This window comes from Chelonoidis abingdonii, chromosome 1, assembly GCF_003597395.2.
Source record: "Chelonoidis abingdonii isolate Lonesome George chromosome 1, CheloAbing_2.0, whole genome shotgun sequence".
NCBI classification, from domain to species: domain Eukaryota; kingdom Metazoa; phylum Chordata; order Testudines; family Testudinidae; genus Chelonoidis; species Chelonoidis abingdonii.
In genome coordinates, this window is record NC_133769.1 from 19,030,410 (window position 1) to 19,050,606 (window position 20,197).

The 20,197-nt window shown below is 42.6% G+C and overlaps 1 protein-coding gene across 8 annotated transcripts in view; it reads left to right on the top strand.

The window, feature by feature from the left end:
- LOC116837266 (semaphorin-3D) overlaps positions 1-20,197 on the top strand; it is a 207,321-nt gene that overhangs the window by 17,213 nt on the left and 169,911 nt on the right. The window contains exon 1 of one of the 8 annotated variants that reach the window (XM_075064407.1): positions 13,283-13,414. The exons of the other annotated variants lie outside the window; for them this stretch is intronic. The gene's annotated coding sequence lies outside the window, so the exon portion shown is untranslated. Of the gene's footprint in view, positions 1-13,282; positions 13,415-20,197 lie in introns of those variants that run through there. 8 annotated transcript variants of the gene reach the window in all.

Genomic DNA, 20,197 nt, shown 5'->3' on the forward strand with positions numbered 1-20,197 from the left:
AAGATGAGGTCGCCAGATACTATGGTAATGGGATACATACAATTACCTTAAAGAGATAAAAAGCAGAGTAACTAAGAATAGTGGCATGAAATTAAGAAAGAGACAATTTAGACTGATATTTGAAAAAATCTGCCTGACAGATTTGTTATCCTGTGGACTATTCTTCCAAAGGAAGTGGTGGAAACCTCGTCACCTGGGGTTTTTTAAACTAAACTGGCCAAGAACAACAGTTAATTTTATTAGGGAGCATCTTGCATTGGCAGGAAAATTTAATCAGATGATAGGTCGTTTCCGTTGCTAGCTTCTCTGATAGAGTAATTACATTCCTATATATTGTAAGAATTTTTTTGTGTGGGAAGAAAGTAGCAGAAACAACTGTTGTAGCCATTAAGGTCCAGATCCTCATAGGTATTTAGGCACCTTAGTCCTTCTGATTGCAGTGGAAGTTAAGAGCCTAAATACCTTTGAGGATTGGGGCCTAAGTGTTTAAATGGGAACTGAAGTCTTCTGAAAATTTGGCCCTAATTGCTTTGATAAGATTAGTAATTGTTCTATAAAATTATCTGATGATCAAATTGGTAACCAATAATTGCCCATAGGTGGCAGCTCCCTACTTGGCAGTTGGTAGGCCTCAACATGCATTTAAAAAAAATAATAAGACAAGGGAAAAAAGATTAACTGTTCAGAGGAGAGCTTTGAAAATGCTTGTAGCTCCCGATGTGGCTGCTGGGAGGTCCATGTGCAGAGCAGCTGTGAGATAGGGGCCTTTTGAAGCAAGGTTTAGCAATTACGATACAGGAGACAGAATGGAATAACCCAACAGAAGCCCTTCTACTCCACATGAGTCCAGGATTCTACATTTCAAAGGAATATGGGTTTAATTGGTCCATCCAGCTAAAGACATAGGTGTGACTCAGTCACTGATTTCTCCCTTGTTATACTCTACACTGATGGATAACACCCTTTCTTCCTGTCCCATTTACTGTTTTGGTCTGTAGTCTTTGAAGTATTGGCCTGCTTTAATGTTCTGTCTCTAGTATCATGGTAGCTGCCACTCTTAACTTGCATCTGAAGAAGTCGGTTTTTTACCCATGAAAGCTTATGCCCAAATAAATTGGTTAGTCTTTAAGGTGCCACTGAACTCCTCATTGTTTTTGTGGATACAGACTAACCCCGCTACCTATAATATCTTGCCTCTATGGAGCTCATTCCCATACAGCTGGCTCTGCATCCCTCCCAGCTGTCTGAGCTCACTCACTTCACTGGCTCTGCACACACTGAGGGAATCCCTCCACTGCTCAGTCCCCTGTCCCCCTTTCCCCTCAACTGGCTGTGCTCCTAGCCAAGAGGCAGGGGAGAACCAGGACTCCATCGATATAGACACACAGGGGTTTTATTGCTAAGTTCAGAGAAACAGTGGAAACACCCATTTGAAAAAGGTTTAGGGTTTTTTGTTTTGATTTTTTATGGGGAGATCACATTCCTCATCTCTCTACACCAACTGCCATGACACTAAATCACCATCATGCAACCCTTATTCATCTTATCCCTACAGAAGAGTGGACAAACGACAGTCATCATAGATGTGGGGTAACTCTCAGCATTACTGTCAAGGGGAAGGGATCCACCCTTATTCACACAGTAGTATTGGGAGGCTACCCTGGAGCTGAAATGTCCTGTTGGTACCATCCATTTAGATAATTCCTAAATGGGGCTTGATGTCAGTGAGCTAAATGTGTGCATGAAGTGCTCCAGCGAAGTAGGTATTCACCCACGAAAGCTCATGCTCCAAAAGTGTCTTAGTCTATAAGGTGCCACAGAACTCTTTGCTGCTTTTGCAGATCCAGACTAACACGGCTACCCCTCTGATACAGTGAGCTAAATATGTGACACATATTCGGTGCTTTACAAAATATTTCCCTGGACTATGATTTTTCCGTGGTTTGGTTACCAGTGCTGCAGCAAGACATTTGTTAGTCCCTCCTCTTGACTGTAAGGCAAGTGATAGCCCATGAAAATGAGAGATTTCTCCCTCTGCCCCTTATTAGCATTCTTCTCCTTCCACTGCCTTCTGTCACCAGTTTTGCTCCCTTCCTTCTACAGGATGACCAAGCTGGTGTGCAAGTTTCAGGTAGGGTTAACCATGCCCAGCTAACACATTTCAAAATCCTTTATTATCTTTGTTCACTCCAGGTGCTAAGTGATGTTTAAAAACCTGTTAATTAAAACATATTGTGACAAAGTTCCTCCTCTACCTTGGTGGGTCCTGCGCTTCTTGGCAGATTTGCTCACCTCATTGATCTTCCCCACAGTCTGGGTCAACTCCTCCTGTGTCTGATCAGGAGTTGGGAGGTTTGGGGGGAACCCGGGCCCACCCTCTACTCCGGGTTCCAGCCCAGGGCCCTGTGGATTGCAGCTGTCTATAGTACCTCCTGTAACAGCTGCATGACAGCTACAACTCCCTGGGCTACTTCCCCATGGCCTCCTCCAAACACCTTCTTTATCCTCACCACAGGATCTTCCTCCTGATGTCCGATAATGCTTGTCTCCTAAATCCTCCAGCAGTTCACTCTCAGCTCCTTGCCTTCTTGCTCCCAGCTCCTCACTCGCACTGCTTCTCCTCTGGCTCCTCCCTGCCTGATTTGGGTGAGCTCCTTTTTAAACCCAGGTGCCCTGATTAGCCTGCCCTGATTGGCTGCAGGTGTTCTAATTAAAGTAGCTTTCTCCACTGCCTTCTAGAAAGGTCTTAATTGGCTTCAGGTGCCTTGTTTAACCTGAGCAACTGCCATTTGGTTACCATGGTCCTAGGGATTTGTTTAGCTTGGGGCTAACATACCTGTTTCTCAGTACTTTACTGTAGCCATCTGGCCTTGCCCCATCACAATATCAAAACACCACTCATTTTCCCAGGGTAGACAAAGCTGTCTGCAGACTCAGGAAGTCAGCGCTGCTCTGGTTTGCTCTGAGTGCACTCAGTTTGAAGGTTATCTTCACAACCATGAAGGCTGGGAACATAATTTATTTGTGTTTTTTTTTAAATTAAAGCTGAGGCACGAGTCCCAGAAATTGCTCCACCTTGGATTATCCCTGCAACTCTCATGGAGCCCCATTGATCTCAGTGGTACCCTGTGCTGCCTTAGAGGCACTGCTTGCATGGCACAGGTTGCAGAATCAGCATCTTCGTTTCTGCCAAAATGACTAATGCCGGCCACATAAATATGTTAAGTGGGCTGGATCTGGAGGGGAGTGTCCGGCATCGCTGTTGTAAAGCAACTCTAGTATGTCCTAGTACATTGCAGAAAACACCGAAAACCACAGTGTATACCCCAACATTCTGTGAATATTTGTACAATGTGTTTTTAATGCTGTATAATTCCAAAGTATTGTGCTGTTGTTATTAACTGTTACTGAGAGATATTAAACATGCACCATCAGATTAGTTTTAAGCTCTGAAATGTCAGAATACAAAGATGCTATACTGCATTGAATTCAGATGTGGGAAATATATTTTCAAGAGTGCTGGTTAGGAAGAGGATCATACATAACATACCCCAAGTGGTCGCGTAAAAGTAATCTGGATACTGCTTTATTATCTGTAGTGTCCTGAAGCCCAAACTAGGATCAGGGCCACATTGTGCTTGGAGCTGTATAAACATAGAAGGCAGTCCTACCTCTGAGAGTTTACAAGCCAAGGGCAATTTATGCAAACACTCTCTTTAGCACAGTGATGTCCTGGTTAATGACTAGGTCTCCTAGGCACTACAGTAACACAAATAATGAATAACAAGTCAATGTAAAGTTACTCATGTGCCCAAGTGTTTTCGGACCAGGCTCTGTGCAGGGACAGAACATGACAGGTGGAGAGGGCAAAGGGAAGACAAGAATTATAGGAATAGGAACAGAAGATTGCATATACTGTATATAGCTAGGCAGCTGGTGCGCTGTGTCTGCTGCTTATTACATTATTCATAACACCATTCATAACCATCTCACCTTTGCTCCACCGACTGTTTATTTGTATCCACCTGGAGTATCTTCTTTTGTCATATTTTTAAATTGTAATATCATAGGGGCACTGACTGTCTTGTTACTGTGTACAGTGCCTAGCTCAATGGGGCCCTGATCCTTTTTTGGGGCCTCAAGGCACTGCTCCAATACAAATCATATATTATCAATATAACATCCATATAGTTCTTGAGGGCCAAGCTCTGTTTTAACAGTAAATGACACTGTTGTCAGATATCTGGTTCATGCAATTGCCGGCTCTTAGAGCTAGAAACCTAAGACAACGTAAGAATGCTGTGTGTGTGAGCAATCTGTAGTTACTGCACAGGTGAGTGACAAGTGTGGGCAGAATGTGTCTTATGTGATGATGACCAGGCTTTGTCAGGTTTGTTTTGGAGGTTTTTCCAAGAGCAAAAAGTTCATAAATATATAAAATGAAGTAATACCTCTGAACAACTGAAAAGCATTTGCCATGTCTGTGCAACTATTACACTGGAGTTTTGCAGCAGCTTCCTCTCAATCTATAGTGCCTAGAGACCCTGTCCAACACTGGGCCCCACTGTACATACAGCACACAGAGTGAGAGACAGAATCTGCTTTGAAAAGTTTACATTCTAAATAGTCAACAGGCCTAGGTGGGAGCAAGAAAGTGTTATTATCTCCACATTACAGATAGGAAACCAAGGCACAGAGATTAGATGACTTGCCCCCTTATAGGTCTTTCCTTTTTGTAGATAATTGCTGCTTATATTTCAGCAGATGCATATGATTTGGTGAAATGCAGACCATGTTTTGCATTAGCATTGAATGAAGTACTCTTGGCAAATTCACATGGTTTTGTGGAAATTCTTAGTTTAGCAGCAACATTCCTGTATCACTTTGAACTGAGAGCTTTCCAGAGCTGTCGCTTATGTGTCACTTGTGTTTCTTTAATTCTTTTCACCTTCACTTCCCCAAGGAGCAAGCTATCTTCCAGTCCAGAAGGCGAATGGAGAGCAGTAGCTTAGGCCAGGTCTACACTGCGACTTTAAATCGGTTTAATGGCCGATATACCGATTTAACGCTGTATCCGTTCACACGACGTCGTCATTAATATCGAGTTAAACGGCTCCTTAAATCGATTTCGGAACTCCTCCCAAACGAGAGGAGTAGCGCTAAATTCGATAGTGATAACTCGGATTAGGGTTCATGTGGACGGAAATCGACGTTATTGGCCTCCGGGCGGCATCCCAGAGTGCAGCACTGACCGCTCTGGACAGCAATCTGAACTCGGATGCAGCGGGCAGGTAAACAGGAAAAGCCCCGCGAACTTTTGAATTACATTTCCTGCTTGCCCAGCGTGGAGCTCTGATCAGCACGGCTGGCGATGCAGTTTGAAATCGAAAAAGAGCTCCAGCATAGACCGTACGGGAGATACTAGGTCTGATCGCTGTATGGGGAGACAAATCTGTTGTATCCAGCTCCGTTACAGAACACGAAATGCCAAAGCGTTTGAATAAAAAACTCCAGGATACACAGCGCTGTGTGACAAGCGTAACGGGAAGCCAGAGACTCAAATGGACGCTCATGAAGGGAGGGAGGGGGTACTGAGGACTCCAGCTATCCCACAGTCCACAGCAGTCTCTGAAAATTATTTGCATTCTTGGCTGAGCTCCCAATGTCTGTAGGTTCAAACACAGTGTCTGGCGTGGTTCAGGGAACAGCTCCTCAGTTTATTTCCCCCCACCACCACGTGAAAAAAAAAAGGGAAAGATTGCTGTGCTATGGCGTTTGCTCAATGCACTCCGCGAAAAAGGCGCCAAAGGGTTGTCTGCTGCCTTCACAAAGGGAGGGGTGAGGCTGTACCCAGCACCACCCGGGGCAGTGTTTTCTGCCCCATCAGGCACTGTGCTCTCAACACGGAAGTGGGAACTATGGGATAGCTGAGGAACAGCTACCCACAGTGCACCGCTCCTGAAATCGATGGTAGCTTTGGACCATGGACGCAAACAATCGATTTCGGGATCCCACTGTGGACGCGCTAAACCAATTTTATTAGATCTGTTTTGTAATATCGGTTTAAGCTAATTCGAAATAATCGTGCAGTGTAGACGTACCCTTAGACATCTTCCCACAAACAGACTAAGTCCAACACCTTTGAGTGGTCTCTCACAGCTGCCACTGTTACAAGACAGTGAATTTAAAAGAATCTCTTAACTGGCAGTGCATTAACCTCCATGCTTGCCAGGAAGACCATTCAGTCAAACAGCTTTACCATGGTTAAGGGTCATCTGCAGCATATTTCTCTTTCTCTTCATAATCTGTAGAGAAAAAATGCAGGCACTGCCAGTTATAGCTCAGGTAGAAGCCCAGTTTGCTCCTAAGCAGCAGACCTCGGCTTGGGAGTGACTTTTGCACTGTAGATTGTAGACACAAACTGTTGGTTGTAGAAATGACATTTCCAGCCATTCTACAGGGAGTGCTACTGAAGAGTGATCTTGTAGTGCTCTAATTTAAGAATAGCAAGTTGATGTCTCTAGCAGAGTTTTTACCTACAGCACACAATGTGGATTTCAGTTTGTGCTAGTCATCGCCAAGGCTATCTAGCCTCCAGGGAGCTGCTGCTGAAATGAAATGTAATAGCCTCCGGGGTGCTTTTTATTTCACATCACAAATTACATTAATAAAAAAGAGTGTTTGAACATAAACAGAGTCCCTCCATTGACTTCAGTGGGAGCTGGATCATGTCTGTTAGGTTGGAATCAGGTCTTCAAACACAAAACATGCATCCAGGAAACAAAATCTCTTATTTAGGCTGCATACTGCTGAACCTGTGTGATCCTGTACAGTCCAGCACCAGCTGGCCCATAGCAGCTGCTTCAGGAAGTGTCTAAATTGGGGATGAGTGATTGATCTCTGTTCACCTGGGCTGGGATGGAGAGAGGAAAGCTTTTTTTGTATCTGATGAAGTGGGTTTTAGGCCACAAAAGCTTATGCCCAAATAAATTTGTCAGTCTCTAAGGTGCCACAAGTACTCCTGTTCTTTTTTCTGAGACTGTAATTCTCCTCCTGCCTTTGCTCTGGCTTGTACATGGCCTTGGCCTGGATAGTTGTTTTTTTTTTCTTTTTTTTTGAAAAACAAAAACAACAACCTAGGGCTTTAATATGTAAGGAGAAGATACTAGCCTCCTCTCTGGATGTCAGTAGTGCTCCATTGTCTTAACTCTGTTGTTGTCCTAGGGCTTGATTTTCAGAGGTCCTGAACCTCAGGAGCTCCCATTAACTTCAGTTGAAGTTGTAGATGCTTAGGCCTGCTAAGGCCCTATGTCTTGCCATGGATTTCCTGATTTCAAAATCCCCCATAAGCAGGAAGCTGGACAAATGGCCTCAGTTACGCAATAGGCCAAAGAGCTTGTGTGGAAGGGTCCTCCGTGGGCTGGATGTCCTAGTGGTTAGTGCCCATTCAGCTGGTAGGGGATAGTAGGGGAGCCTCAGCCCACCCACTCCACTGGGCTCATCCCAGGACCCTAGGAGGGTCAGTGGCACAGAACCCTGAGGAGGGTTGTGGACCCTTTTGTGTTACCTTCCCTGGGTTGCTTCCTAATTCTGCTTTCTACGCTTCCAGTCCCAGATAAGGAGAAAGAAAATAGAAAAGGGAAACCAAACTGTTTGCTCCAACCGGGCTCAGCACACAGGCTCCTGCAAAAGATAGGTCTGCACTCCTACCCAGTCTCCCCATTCTGAGCTGGATTACTCCCTTTTCAACTCTGTCTCCATTTGGACCACGCCCTGCAGAGTTGGAGGGGCAGGGCTAGCTGGACCCAGTATAGTCTTTTAAGCCCTTCCATACCAGTATGGGGTTTGTGTACCTCATCACACCTTGTAGCTGGGCCTAAGAAGACAGAGACCTCGGTTTCCCCAGAGCCAAAAAAAAAAAATAGTAAGGGAAAGAAAAAGATGTTCCTTTCTTTGTTCTGAGGAAGAGTTGGAAGAATAGACTATTCTAGCAAGGGCAGAATGAAGTAGGCAATAATGATTACCCTCCATTCATATCATAGAGTCATAGAATCATAGAATATCAGGGTTGGAAGGGACCTCAGGAGGTCATCTAGTCCAACCCCCTGCTCAAAGCAGGACCAATCCTCAACTAAATCATCCCAGCCAAGGCTTTGCCATACCTGACCTTAAAAGCCTCTGAGGAAGGGTTGGTCTCACACACCGGGAAGAAGGTTTCCCAGAGCAGGAGTGAAACCATGAAATTAAAGAGAAACATCCACAGAGGCTTTGGAGTAGGGGAGAAAAATGAAGCTACAGAAGCTCCACTCTTATGGTTAGTTGAAACAAAACAAGCATACAGATGGCAAAAAGCCTATTCTCTGCCATAAAAAATTCCAAGAGACCTTTTTCTTCATGAGCCATGTCAAATTACAAAGAATAAAAAATAAACTAACTTCTGGGATGGCAGAATTTTATTAAAAGAATTAGACCACCTGGCCTCAGGCATCATGTGTCACTCTGGACCTGCAACAGGAGGACAGAGGGTAGCTTTGCCATTAAAAAAGTGGGAGCAGGATTGGGTCATAAGCTTGAGGATGTGGCTGGAGTGGCCAAGGAGCGATACAGCCTATAAGAATGTTGTCTCTAGTCTGACACATGGAGCTTTTTAAAAACGGGGCCCACAGCAAATAGTGGAACGAGGACTCTAAAATGAATATACAGAAGTAGGTAGAACTCTGGTTTAGAAACACAGTTTGATTAACGGGTCTGCAGAAGAGTATTTGTTTTCATTGTGGCACCTGATAGCTTTGCTTTGTTTAAAGATCTGTCAACAGTTCTTTGAAAATAAATGGATTATATCGCAGTAAGAATCAGATGGGGTTTTAGCCTAAGAATCACCTTTTCTAAAACCAGTTTAAGGAAGGACGTGTCTACATGAACAATTAGTTTGCAGCAAGCTGGGGTGTGAATCTAGCCCACACCTGCATGCTCTGTCTTTCTTTTTCAGTTTTTACTTTCACGTTCATGTGGGCCTGGCTCCTCCAACCTTGTAGCCTTGCACATCTTGAAGAGTAACTTCTTCATCAGCAGTTCCACTGTTTACATTGTAGCTACTCTGTGAGAGTCAATGTGTTTCATTAGATAGACAGTAGATTGAGCCTCAAGAGACTTCATTTCTGTTCCTGAGTCTACCAGTGGCCTGTGCACATGACTCTGTCTCTGTTGTCTCTCCCACCCTTTGTTTAGGGTGTAAGCTTTTGCGGGCAGGCACTGACTCTTATTAACTGTTTGTACGATACCTGACATAGTAGGACCTCAATCTCAGTAGCACTGAGTGTGAATAAAGGTGTCTAAATCTGGACTTTATTATTTGTGAGGAACTTGGTGTATGGCCTTATTATAGTTCCACCACTGGGAGGAAACTGAGGGCATTTATTTAAACAACACAGAATAATACTTTTGAAATAACCTTAAGAACTTAACATAGCACAAGTTACCTTTTAATTTTGTAGCCTTATGTCAGATTCTTAAGATTACAAATATTTCATTTCTTGTTTGGATTGAATATTAAAGGGAACATTTAAAAGACAAAAATTCCACATAAATTAGCCTAATCTGATGCAGAATTGCCTGTTTTTCTTGATTTGAAACACTTTGCTAGTTGGAGCAGAATAGGCCTGCCAATGTCACTTTCCATCCCTTTTTGGACTGTGCCCATAAGGAGGTCTCAGAAATGGCCATTTGCTCCTATGCTGTTGGGGTATTTGCTGAACCTTTTAAGTTTAGCGTGTACATGTTTGTTTTTGGTGTACTTCCTCCAACTCCAGTAAAGTTTGAACAATCACAGAGTAAATAATTGTGGCTGATAATGAATAGAACTCTGTGATGAGAAAGAGAGGTGATGAATCATAACTTCTTCAGGTCTTGCATGATGCAGACTTGAACTCTGCTAGATGGGCCTTCTCTGGCAAGGTCAGAATTGTGACAAAGTGTTTATCTAAAAGGGGAATCTGTGACTGAGTCTGATGCTATAATCCACTGAGTGACGAGCTGCTGACAGAACTGCACATGCTGTTCAAAGTGCTTTCTCTTATGGCAGAAGTATGCCTCTGATCCTCTTGTGTGATAGCTCTTTTGAAAGCTTAGTCTTACTTGACACTGAGGCTCAAATAAGAGGATCCTTGTTGGATAAACATAACAGTACTTTGAATTTTGGGCCAAAGTTGAAGCAGTTAAATTGATGTGTGTTATAAGGATTCTATATAGTTTTCCCCAAAAGGCATTCATAAATAATAATCACAAACAGATGTAAGCCCAATTCATTATTATTATTATTTTATTTATTATGTTTACTTTAACATTTTTCTAATGCCTTTCTGTTAGACCATTTTGTATATCTTAAGTTTAGAGAACTAGTCCATGGAGGATGAAAGCATGAAGTTCTGATTTGAAAAGAATGATAAAACAATAACAATGATATCAAGTTCAGTGTTTCACTAGCATTTAACGATTTGGGAACATTATTCAGTATGCTCATGGAGACTCTTTCACAATGTCTATTCCTATTTGTTTCCTTTCTGTGGGCTTAGCTAGTGGAAGCTACATGCAGAGCCCCATAGGGACTGAATAATGAGAGTAAGGCTTGGAACGTTCGGCTGAACATCAGGAAAAATATCGCTGCACCCTTTAGCTATGAACTGATCCGGGTCTTCCCAAAAATCAGTGGCTAAGGTTTGTTTTTATCTGGAACCCAAAGGCTGTGACGGGACTTTGAATAACCTGTGATCTTAGGAAAAAATAGTAATAGGCTTTCAGTTCTAAAGGTTGGTTTTGCTTTGGTTACCATTTCAAGGGTATCTTTGCAAAGGAAGTGGCTAGAAACTTATTTTTTAAAAAGAAAGAGAAAAGTGGAGACTTTCCCTTACATTTCTAGTCCTAGCTATTAAGCCTAGTCCCTGTGGAGAAAGCGTTCAGGGATGAATGCTGATTGCCAGCTCTGACTTCTTGATTTCAACCCACTTTTCTCTCTATAATAAAAATCCCTGTACAGTATTTACAGATGATCCTCCTGGATCTGGTCTGCACAGTTCTATCCATCTAATTCTATGTCCTGTCACTAGCAGTGGTCAGTACCAGTTGCTTCAGAAGAAGAGGCAGTTGTGTTGTAACATTTGAGAAGACATGGTTCTATTTAGATCCTTCTTTAACACCTAGTGCACAAAAAGAGAATGTTCTTAGCTAAGAGGAAGAATTAGGTATGATTGGGCATTTGACTTGTTTCTAATAGGCTTAGCCTTAGATACTTATGCCTGACTACCAAAAGACAAGTTATATAACTGAGTTATTTTAATTAGCAATGTGAAGTTAGCATTCAGCTATGAACGTCATTTAAGACAGAACAGTTACAAAAGAAAAGAAAAACAGTAATATTTCCACATGCACTTATGTTATGTAGGCAGCATGCTAACACTTCAAGCTGTTCAATGGCCGTGCATCTTTTCTCTTTGTGTTGTGGGAGGAGGTTTAATGACTACGAGCCCCCCTTTCCTGACCCCACTCCCTTCTGAGTTAATTTCTGTATGTTTGCCTTGTAAACTCCTCAGAGCAAGGACTGTGCCTTTTAACTTGTTAATGTGCCTTGTAAACCACCATGCACACTGATGGTCTGGCATACAAATAACTATATACCACATACATACATTGTTCTAGAATATTCCAATCAACCAAGATGCTCAGCTTTCAGTTAGTTCATCTTTTCCCCAACAGGTAGTATTAGCATATATTAAAGTGAGTGATCAAGACATTTAAATAGGCTTGGTAACAGGTGGAATCAAAATAGTACACCATTGCCTACATCAAGGCATTCATAGTGGAATATTTGACAATATTTGACCATGCTCAAATAATAGGTGGTCAGCAGGTGACCTCTGAGGAGGGGAGTTACATACACAATAGTTATATTTTTGTTTCTTCAGGTGCAGGTTGTGGCAATTTGCTCTGTTTTTGTATCTGGTTGTCCCTGGAAGTGTTTGCCTGGGGAGAGCGTAGTCAGATCAGATAACATGTTAGCAGATAGAGGCCTTAGGATTTATTTATTACTGTAAAAAAAAATTCTGTTTCCATTCAACTGGACTGGACCAACATGACCATGAATTATTATTTCTGTCCGAGGTGAGGTAGCCAGCCATATTAAGATAACTCAGAATTACAAGCAAGGTAAGTAATTCTGAATTTGTGATATTTGTGTTCTTAAATACATTAATTCTCTTAAGGCCAGATCCTCTCTTGGCTTCAGTTGGTGTAACTCCATTGCAATCAATGGATCTAACATGATTGATACCAGTTGAGGTTCTAGTCCCCATAGCTTATTCAGTTAAAACAGGGGTTCTCAAACTGTGGATGTGGACCCCAAAATGGGTGACACCCCCATTTTAATGAGGTCACCAGGGCTGTTGTTAAACTTACTGGGGCCGAAGCTTGACCCTTACTCCTCAGGGCGAAAGCTGAAGCCTGAGCCCCACTACCTGGGGTAGAAGCTCAAACTCAAGGGTTTCAGCCCTAAGTGGCGAGGCTCAGGTTACAAGCCACCTACCTGGGGCTGAAGCATTTGGTTTTTGCCCCCCTTCCCCCGGGGTGGCAGGGCTCAAGCTTTGGTTTTGGCCCTTCCGCCCTGGGTGGCGGGGCTGGGGCAGGCTCAGGCTTTGGTCACCCCTCCGGGGGTCATGTAGTAATTTTTGTTGTCAGAAGAGGGTGCAGTGCAATGACCTTTGAGAACCACTGAGTTAGAACAACAACAACAGAAGACTTTCTGACCCTGTAATGATTACAGTCTTGCAATATGCTGATATTGGTTCATACTGAAGACAGTCATAAATTTCTGTTATTTTGGGTAGAAAGGTGGGGGAAAATTCACCATGATATAGAGAAACTATTAATTGGAGAAAGAATGAAGGGAGAAAATCAGAATGACTAGTTAGGAATGTATTGCAGTGGGGTGGAAAGAGTGACTAATCTATCTGACTGTGCACATTTCTAAAGCATAGATCAGCCTGCTTTGGACAAAGTAATTGAATTCCCATGGTAGCATATCCAGAAAGTACATGCTATAAGAAGATTGTGGGAGGAATTCAGCAGTGTATTATCAACATTCACATGTAATACCATTGTGATTGTTTGTGAATTATAACTAAGTAAGGGGTCATCCTGAAAAAGGATGTAACACTCATCTGGAATGTCATGCTTGACATGAATAAGCACTGGAGTTTTACAGTATTGGCTTATCGGTCTAATTCCAGGTCAGAGCCACTGGAACACATTTTGTCTGCAGTACTGCACCCCACAAGAAATGACTTAAGAACCTCTGTATTATGAACAACTAACTTGCCTTTGAAGCGGCCTGATTGACTTCAGTGGGAGCAGAATCAGGCCACAGGTATGCAGTGGTTTAAAACACATTCCACATCACACCCATGCTGTGGGTAAGACACAATATTATGCATGGGCTTAGTAGCTCACAGATCAACATAGAAGTATTGTATTACACAGGCCTCTTACTTGTATTCATACAGATGGGGCTGCGCACTGCTGACATTGTCAGCGGCAAAACTGTCATTGACTTCACTGATGCATGATTGGTCTCCAAGCTACGGTATAGTTAAACAGTCTCACTCTAGCATGTGGTGGCTGATACTTCTTTCAGACTTTTTATTTATTTTTTCTTAAACAAGCACATTTTCCTGTTGGGCATTTGTTTTGTTCAACAGCTTTGGTGTTTATTCAAATGGTGAGTAGGCCAGTTATTGCACCGTCTGAGACAGAATGGCATTTTCAGGAGAAGGTTTTATACAGTTATTTTACCCTTTTATTATTGCTTGTATTATCATTGTGTCTAGGGGCCCATTGTGGCCCAGTAGCCCAGCACAAAAAGATGGCTCCTGTCACAAGGACTTACAGCCTAAGAGAAGAGACAACAGATGGATACACAAAGACTGACAGGGGAGCACAAGGAAACAACCAGACAACATTTGCCAGCATGATAGGCAAGGGTCTCAGCATACCAGCTCCTTACCTGCCAAGTCTTTTGTAGCCATAAAGGCAAAGGAGAGTTTTAAGGAGGGACCTGAGAGAGGACGTTGTGTTAGCTTTGTGCATATTTAAGGGGAGCTCTTTCGAAGCATGAAGAACTGCATGGGAGAAAGCATGACGGTACTTATTTTAAATTTCAGTTATTGGATAAAAGGATGTTTTCTTTTAGCCCACTAGGATCAGTGCTACAAAAATTGGGTATATATCCTCTCTTGTAAGGGGAATTCAGCTAACTGAAATCTCCAGTGCAGAAGATTATAATACTATTATGTACTCTAGCCCTTACATAATGCTTTGCATGTCATGGTGTTGTGCAGTACCTACTAAAGGTTCAGCCTTGCAAACACACAAACAGATCATAGGGACGACTCGTGAGTAAAGTTACTACTCTGTGTGTTTGCAGGATTGGGGCCTATGATTATATTTTGCATATTATTTAGGACCAAATTCTCTGTCTGTGTAACTGATCACAGTTTCACTGCCTTCAACTGAGTTGTGCTCATTTACACCACGAAAGAATTTGACCCTATATAACAAAAAATACATTATGATTTTATTGGCTTAGTATGTTGCACACATATCCACATGTAAATACCCCAGACTATGACTGTCTTGTTTTGCAATGATCGTTTTTAATTATACTGCTTTACTCTTTGGAGATTCCCTGTTCTGGCTTTCCAGGCAAGAAAAGGCAATGTGATAGATGTGTTTTCTGCTGTTTCACCTCAGACAAATGCAACCAATTCGCAGATTTCCTCAAATTACTGCTGACATGGAATCTTTAAAAAAAATTAAAAAGTCACTTGTTTATTTGAAGGAATTCTGCCAGTTTTTGGAAACAGTACAGATGCAACTGTAATTCGCATTAATGATTTTCAAGGTATTACTCTTTTATTTATTGCCTTATTGTTAGAGTTATGCTGAGCTGTTGTCATGATGTTACTATATTTGACACAACAGACAAATATGTGGCTGCCGTCCCCTGATGCCCTCTTGAAAACATGTTACATGCTTGCCAGAGTTTGTACCCCCGAATTGGCTCTGTTTTAGCTTATGTATCAACTTAATATGCCTTTTGTGTTTGAGGACAGCATTCTGTAGTAAGTGCACACAGTGTGATGGACTTGTGTTTAGACACCTCTTCCATTGCTAACTAATCTAAACCATCTTTGAAGTAATCATCCCCCTTTCTGCCACGTTCTTAAGCTGCTTTTCACTGAGTTGCTCAGCAGAATCCCCTGACATCTTATGAAATCCAAACCAGCTGGACTGTTCTGAGTTGTCAGCAGACTGATAAATCAAGTCTCTCTTAGCTTGGTTAACTGAGTGGAATGTTTCTTTTCATGAGGAACTGTCAACTTAACCGGCAGATACATTCAGTCAGATCTGGGCCAGCCTGATGACTTCTTTAGGAAGCGTGTTCAAGCAGAAGGGAAGGAATGTGTCATCTCTTCTGGTTGATTTTTGTCTACTTTAAGTTCCAGTGGTTTTGAATGTGCTTAGGGAGTTGTAACCAACCACCTGTGAGATTGACTCATGTCACTTCATGGTTGGTTAAGGTAAACATAGAAATTTTGGGCTCATTGTGACTGAGTTGCCTCTTCACTTGCATAGGACAAGCTGCCAACAACAGGTAAGCAGCTCTACTTAAACTCATATTATTTGGATGGCAATATCTCAGCTTTTGCTTTACCACCTTGAAACTCCCTTTTTGAAGAAAAGTTATTGAGAAGGTGGCATTGGAGCAATTCCTCCTACACTCAGATTCCACAGATTTCCTTGGTCCTTCTCAGTCTGGTTTGAACTGTTTGTGACAAATTTGACTAAGAAGGAAATGATGGTTATTAGATACGGTAAGCACTTAGAGGAATGGGTGGAGGAGATACCTACACTGTATACTGAGGGTATATACCCTGCAAAATAATTCTCAGTCTTCTAACCCAATGCGATCCATTGCTGTTCTTCACTTTTGCAGTAATGAGGGTGTCAATAAAAAAGCCAGAATTTGTCAACATCTAAAATATCTGCTTTTTCACATACTTAAGATGGAAAATTGACTTTTTTTAATGGTGAGGTCTACAGCAGCCATGGTGTGCAGGGCCTTTCATCAGAGGCTGTGGTCCTTTCTCCCTAACATGGAGCTCACACCAGTCATGACTTTGTCACCAGGCTCCAGTACTCTAATGTGCTTTACTCACAAGTATCCTTGAAGTCTACCTGTAAACTTTAGATAGTGCAGACCATAGTCATCAACCTGCTGAACAGGGCATTCTGTTGTGACTCCCTACACTTATAGAATCATAGAAATGTAGGGCTGGAAGGGACACTGAGAGGTCATCAAGTTCAGCCCCCCTGTGCTGAGGCAGGAGCAAGTATACTGACTATCTCTGATAAATGTTTGTCCAACCTGTTCTTAAAAATGACAGGAATTCCCCCGCCTCCTTTGGAACCCTATTCCAAGTGCTTAACTAGCCTTATAATATGAAAGTTTTCGTAATATGTAATGTAAATCTTCCAGGCTGCAAATTAAGATATTTGGATAGCTCAGTGGTTTGCACATTGGCCTGCTAAGCCCAATGTTGTGAGTTCAATCTTTGAGGGGGGCCAGATATGGATCTGGGGATTGGTCTTGCTTTGAGCAGGGAGTTGGACTAGATGACCTCTTGAGGTCCCTTTCAGCCCTGGTATTCTATGAATTATGTCTTGTCCTATCTTTAGTGGACATAGAGAACAATTTATCACCATTCTTTTTATAATATCCTTTAACATATATGAAGACTGTTAACATGTCACCCCTCAGTCTTTTTTCCTCAAAACGAAACATGGCCAGCTTTTTTAACATTTCTTCATAGGTCAGCTTTTCTAAACTTTTTATAATTTTTGTTGCTTTCCTCTGGACTCTCTCCAATTTGTCCACATCTTTCTTAAAGCCCAGGACTGAACACAGTACTCCAGCTGAGCCCTGACCCGTGCTGTGTAGAGCAGGACAATTGCCTTCCGTGTCTTACATATGACATTACTATTAACACACAGGATGATATTGGACTTTTTTGCAACTACATCACATTGTTGACATATTCAGTTTGTGATCCACTATAGTCTCAGATCGTAAACAACAGTGTTGCTGCCCATTTTAGAGCTGTTCATTTGAATTTTCCTTCCTAAGCATAGCGCTTTGCACTTGTCTTTATTTAATTTCATCTTGTTGATTTCAGACCCATTCTCCAATTCATCAAGGTTGTTTTGAATTCTAATCCTGTACTCTAAAGTGCGAGCAACCCCTCTGAGCGTGGTGTCATCCACAAATTTTATAAGCATTCTCTCGACTTTATTATCCAAGTTTTTAATGAAAATATTGAAGAGTACTGGACCCAGAACTGACGCCTTCAGGACCCCTTTAGATACACCCTCACAGTATGACAGTGAACATTGATAAATACTCTTTGAGTACAGATTTTCAACCAGTTGTGCACCTATCTTATAGTAATTTCTTCTAAACCATGTTTTCTAGTTTGCTTATGAGAATGTCATGTGAGACTGTGTCAAAAGTCTTTTAAAAACCAAGATATATCAGGTATACAGCTTCTCCATTATCCACTATGCCACTATTCCTGTCAAAGAAGGAAATTAAATAGGTTTGGCAAGCCTGAGAAGGATGGGGGAGAAGGGGAGTTGTGGCGCTCTCAGCGGATGGTGGAGGTGGAGTGGAGGTGAGCTGGGGCAGGAAGTGGTTCCCTGCCCACCCTGAAGAGTTACTCCCCATCCCCGCCTGCCCCAGCTCACCTCCGCTATCCCCTGAGAGTGCCGCCAGTCGCTTCTCCCTCCTTCCCTCCCAGCTCTTTCGTGCAGCAAGCCTGGGAGGAAGGGGGGAGAAGGGGAGTTGTGGCGCGCTTGGGGGATGGCGGAGGTGAGCTGGGGTGGGGAGCAATTCCCGCGCCCCCTAGGTTACTCCTCGCGTGCACAGGCCCCAGCTCACCTGTGCTCTGCCTCCTGTGAGCGCGTCGCTACTCGCTTCTCCCTCCCTCCCTCCCAGCGCTTTTGCGCGGCAAGCCTGGGAGGCAGGTGGAAGGAGGGAAGCGTGGCAAGCCTGAGAGAGGAGGCGGGCCAGGAATTTGGGAAAGGAGTGAAGCTGGGGAGGGGAGTGTGAGCAAATTTGCCACCCTAGGCCTAGGTCTAGGTCTTGTTGGCCTAGGCAATAATACGCCGCTGATGTATAGCTGGGATTGTGTTTTCCAACGTGCTCTATTTTTCATTTAATCTACCATTTTGTTGCCCATTCACCCTGTTTTGTGAGATCCCTTTGTAACTCTCCACAGTCCGCTTTGGACTTAACTATCATGAGTAATTTAAAATTTCTACAAACTTTGCCACCTCACAGTTTACCCCCTTTTCCAGATCATTTACAAATATATGGTACAGCACTGATCCGAGTACAGACCCTTGGGGGACCCTGCTATTTACCTCTCTCCGCTGTAAAAATTGACCATTTATTCCTACCCTTTGCTTTCTATTTTTTGACCAGTTACTGATCCATGAAAGGACCTTCCCTCTTATCCCATGACTGCTTACTTTTTTAAGGTATTTTGGTGAGGGGGCCTTGTCAAAGACTCTTTGAAAATCCAAGTACAATGTGCCCACTGGATCACCTTTTCCCTATGTTTAACTCAAACAGAATTCTAATATATTGGTGAGACGTGGTTTTCCTTTACAAAAGCCATGTGACTCCATCTCAACATATTGTGTTCATCCATGTGTCTGGTAATTCTGTTCTTTACTATAGTTTCAACCAGTTTGCCTGGTACTGAAGTTAGGCTTTCAGACCTGTAATTGCAAAGATTGCCTCTGGAGCCTTTTTTGAAAATACATTAACTATCATCCAGTCATCTGGTACAGAGTCTGATTTAAGTAATAGGTTACATTCCAGAGTTAGTAGTTCTGCAATTTCATATTTGAGTTTCTTCAGAAATCTTGGGTGAATCCCATCTGGTCCTGGTGACTTATTACTGTTTAATTTATCAGTGTGTTCCAAAACCTCCTCTATCAACAGCTCAATCTGGGACAGTTCCTCAAATTTGCCATTTGAAAAGAATGGCTCAGGTGTGGGACCTCCCTCACATTCTCTACAGCAGGGGTTCTCAAACTGGGGGTTGGAACCCCTCAGGGGGTCACTAGGTTATTATGTGGGGGGTTGCAAGCTGTCAGCCTCCACTCCAAACCCTGTTTCACCTCCAGCATTTATAATAGTGTTAAATATAAAAATAGGGGGGGAGGGACAACTCAGTGGTTTGAACATTGGCCTGCTAAACCCAGAGTTGTGAGTTCAATCTTTGAGGGGGCCACTTAGGGATCTGGGGCAAAAATCAGTACTTGGTCCTGCTAGTGAAGGCAGGGGGCTGGACTCAATGATTCAGGGTCCCTTCCAGTTCTAGGAGATAGGTATGTCTCCACTATTAAAAAAAAAAAAAAAGTGTTTTTAATTTATAAGGAGAGTTGCACCCAGAAGTTTGCTGTGTGAAAGAGGTCACCAGTACAAAAATTTGAGAACCACTGCTCTACAGTGAGGACTGATGCAAATAATTCATTTAGCTTCTCCACAATGACCTTGTCTTCCTTGAATGCTCCTTGAGTACTTGATTGTCCAGTGGTCCCGCTGTTTGTTTGGCAGGCTTTCTGCTTCTATCGTACTTAAGAACATTGTTAGTTTTTGCCTTTTGCTAATTGTTCTTCACATTCTTTTTTGGCCTGCCTAATTAAAGTTTTACACTTGGCTCACCAGAGTTTATGCTTCTTTCTATTTTCCTGATCAGCCCCACTGACTTGAATACATCTAAGTTATCTAAATATTCTTTAGCCTGTTCCCCTAATTTGGCTGGTACAATTTACCTTTTTAGTGAAGGATGAGGCAAAATAGGTATGAAACACCTCAGCTTTCTTGATGTTGTCCATGATTAATTCTCCTTTCCTGCTAAGAAGAGGACACACACTTTTCTTCAACTTTCTCTTGCTCCTAATGTATTTATAGAATAACTTCTTATTGTCTCTTATGTCCCTTGCTAGGTGTAACTATTTTATGCCTTAGCCTTTCTCATGTTAGGCATTGGTTTCCTGTGTGCTTCCTTGTGCCATTTAA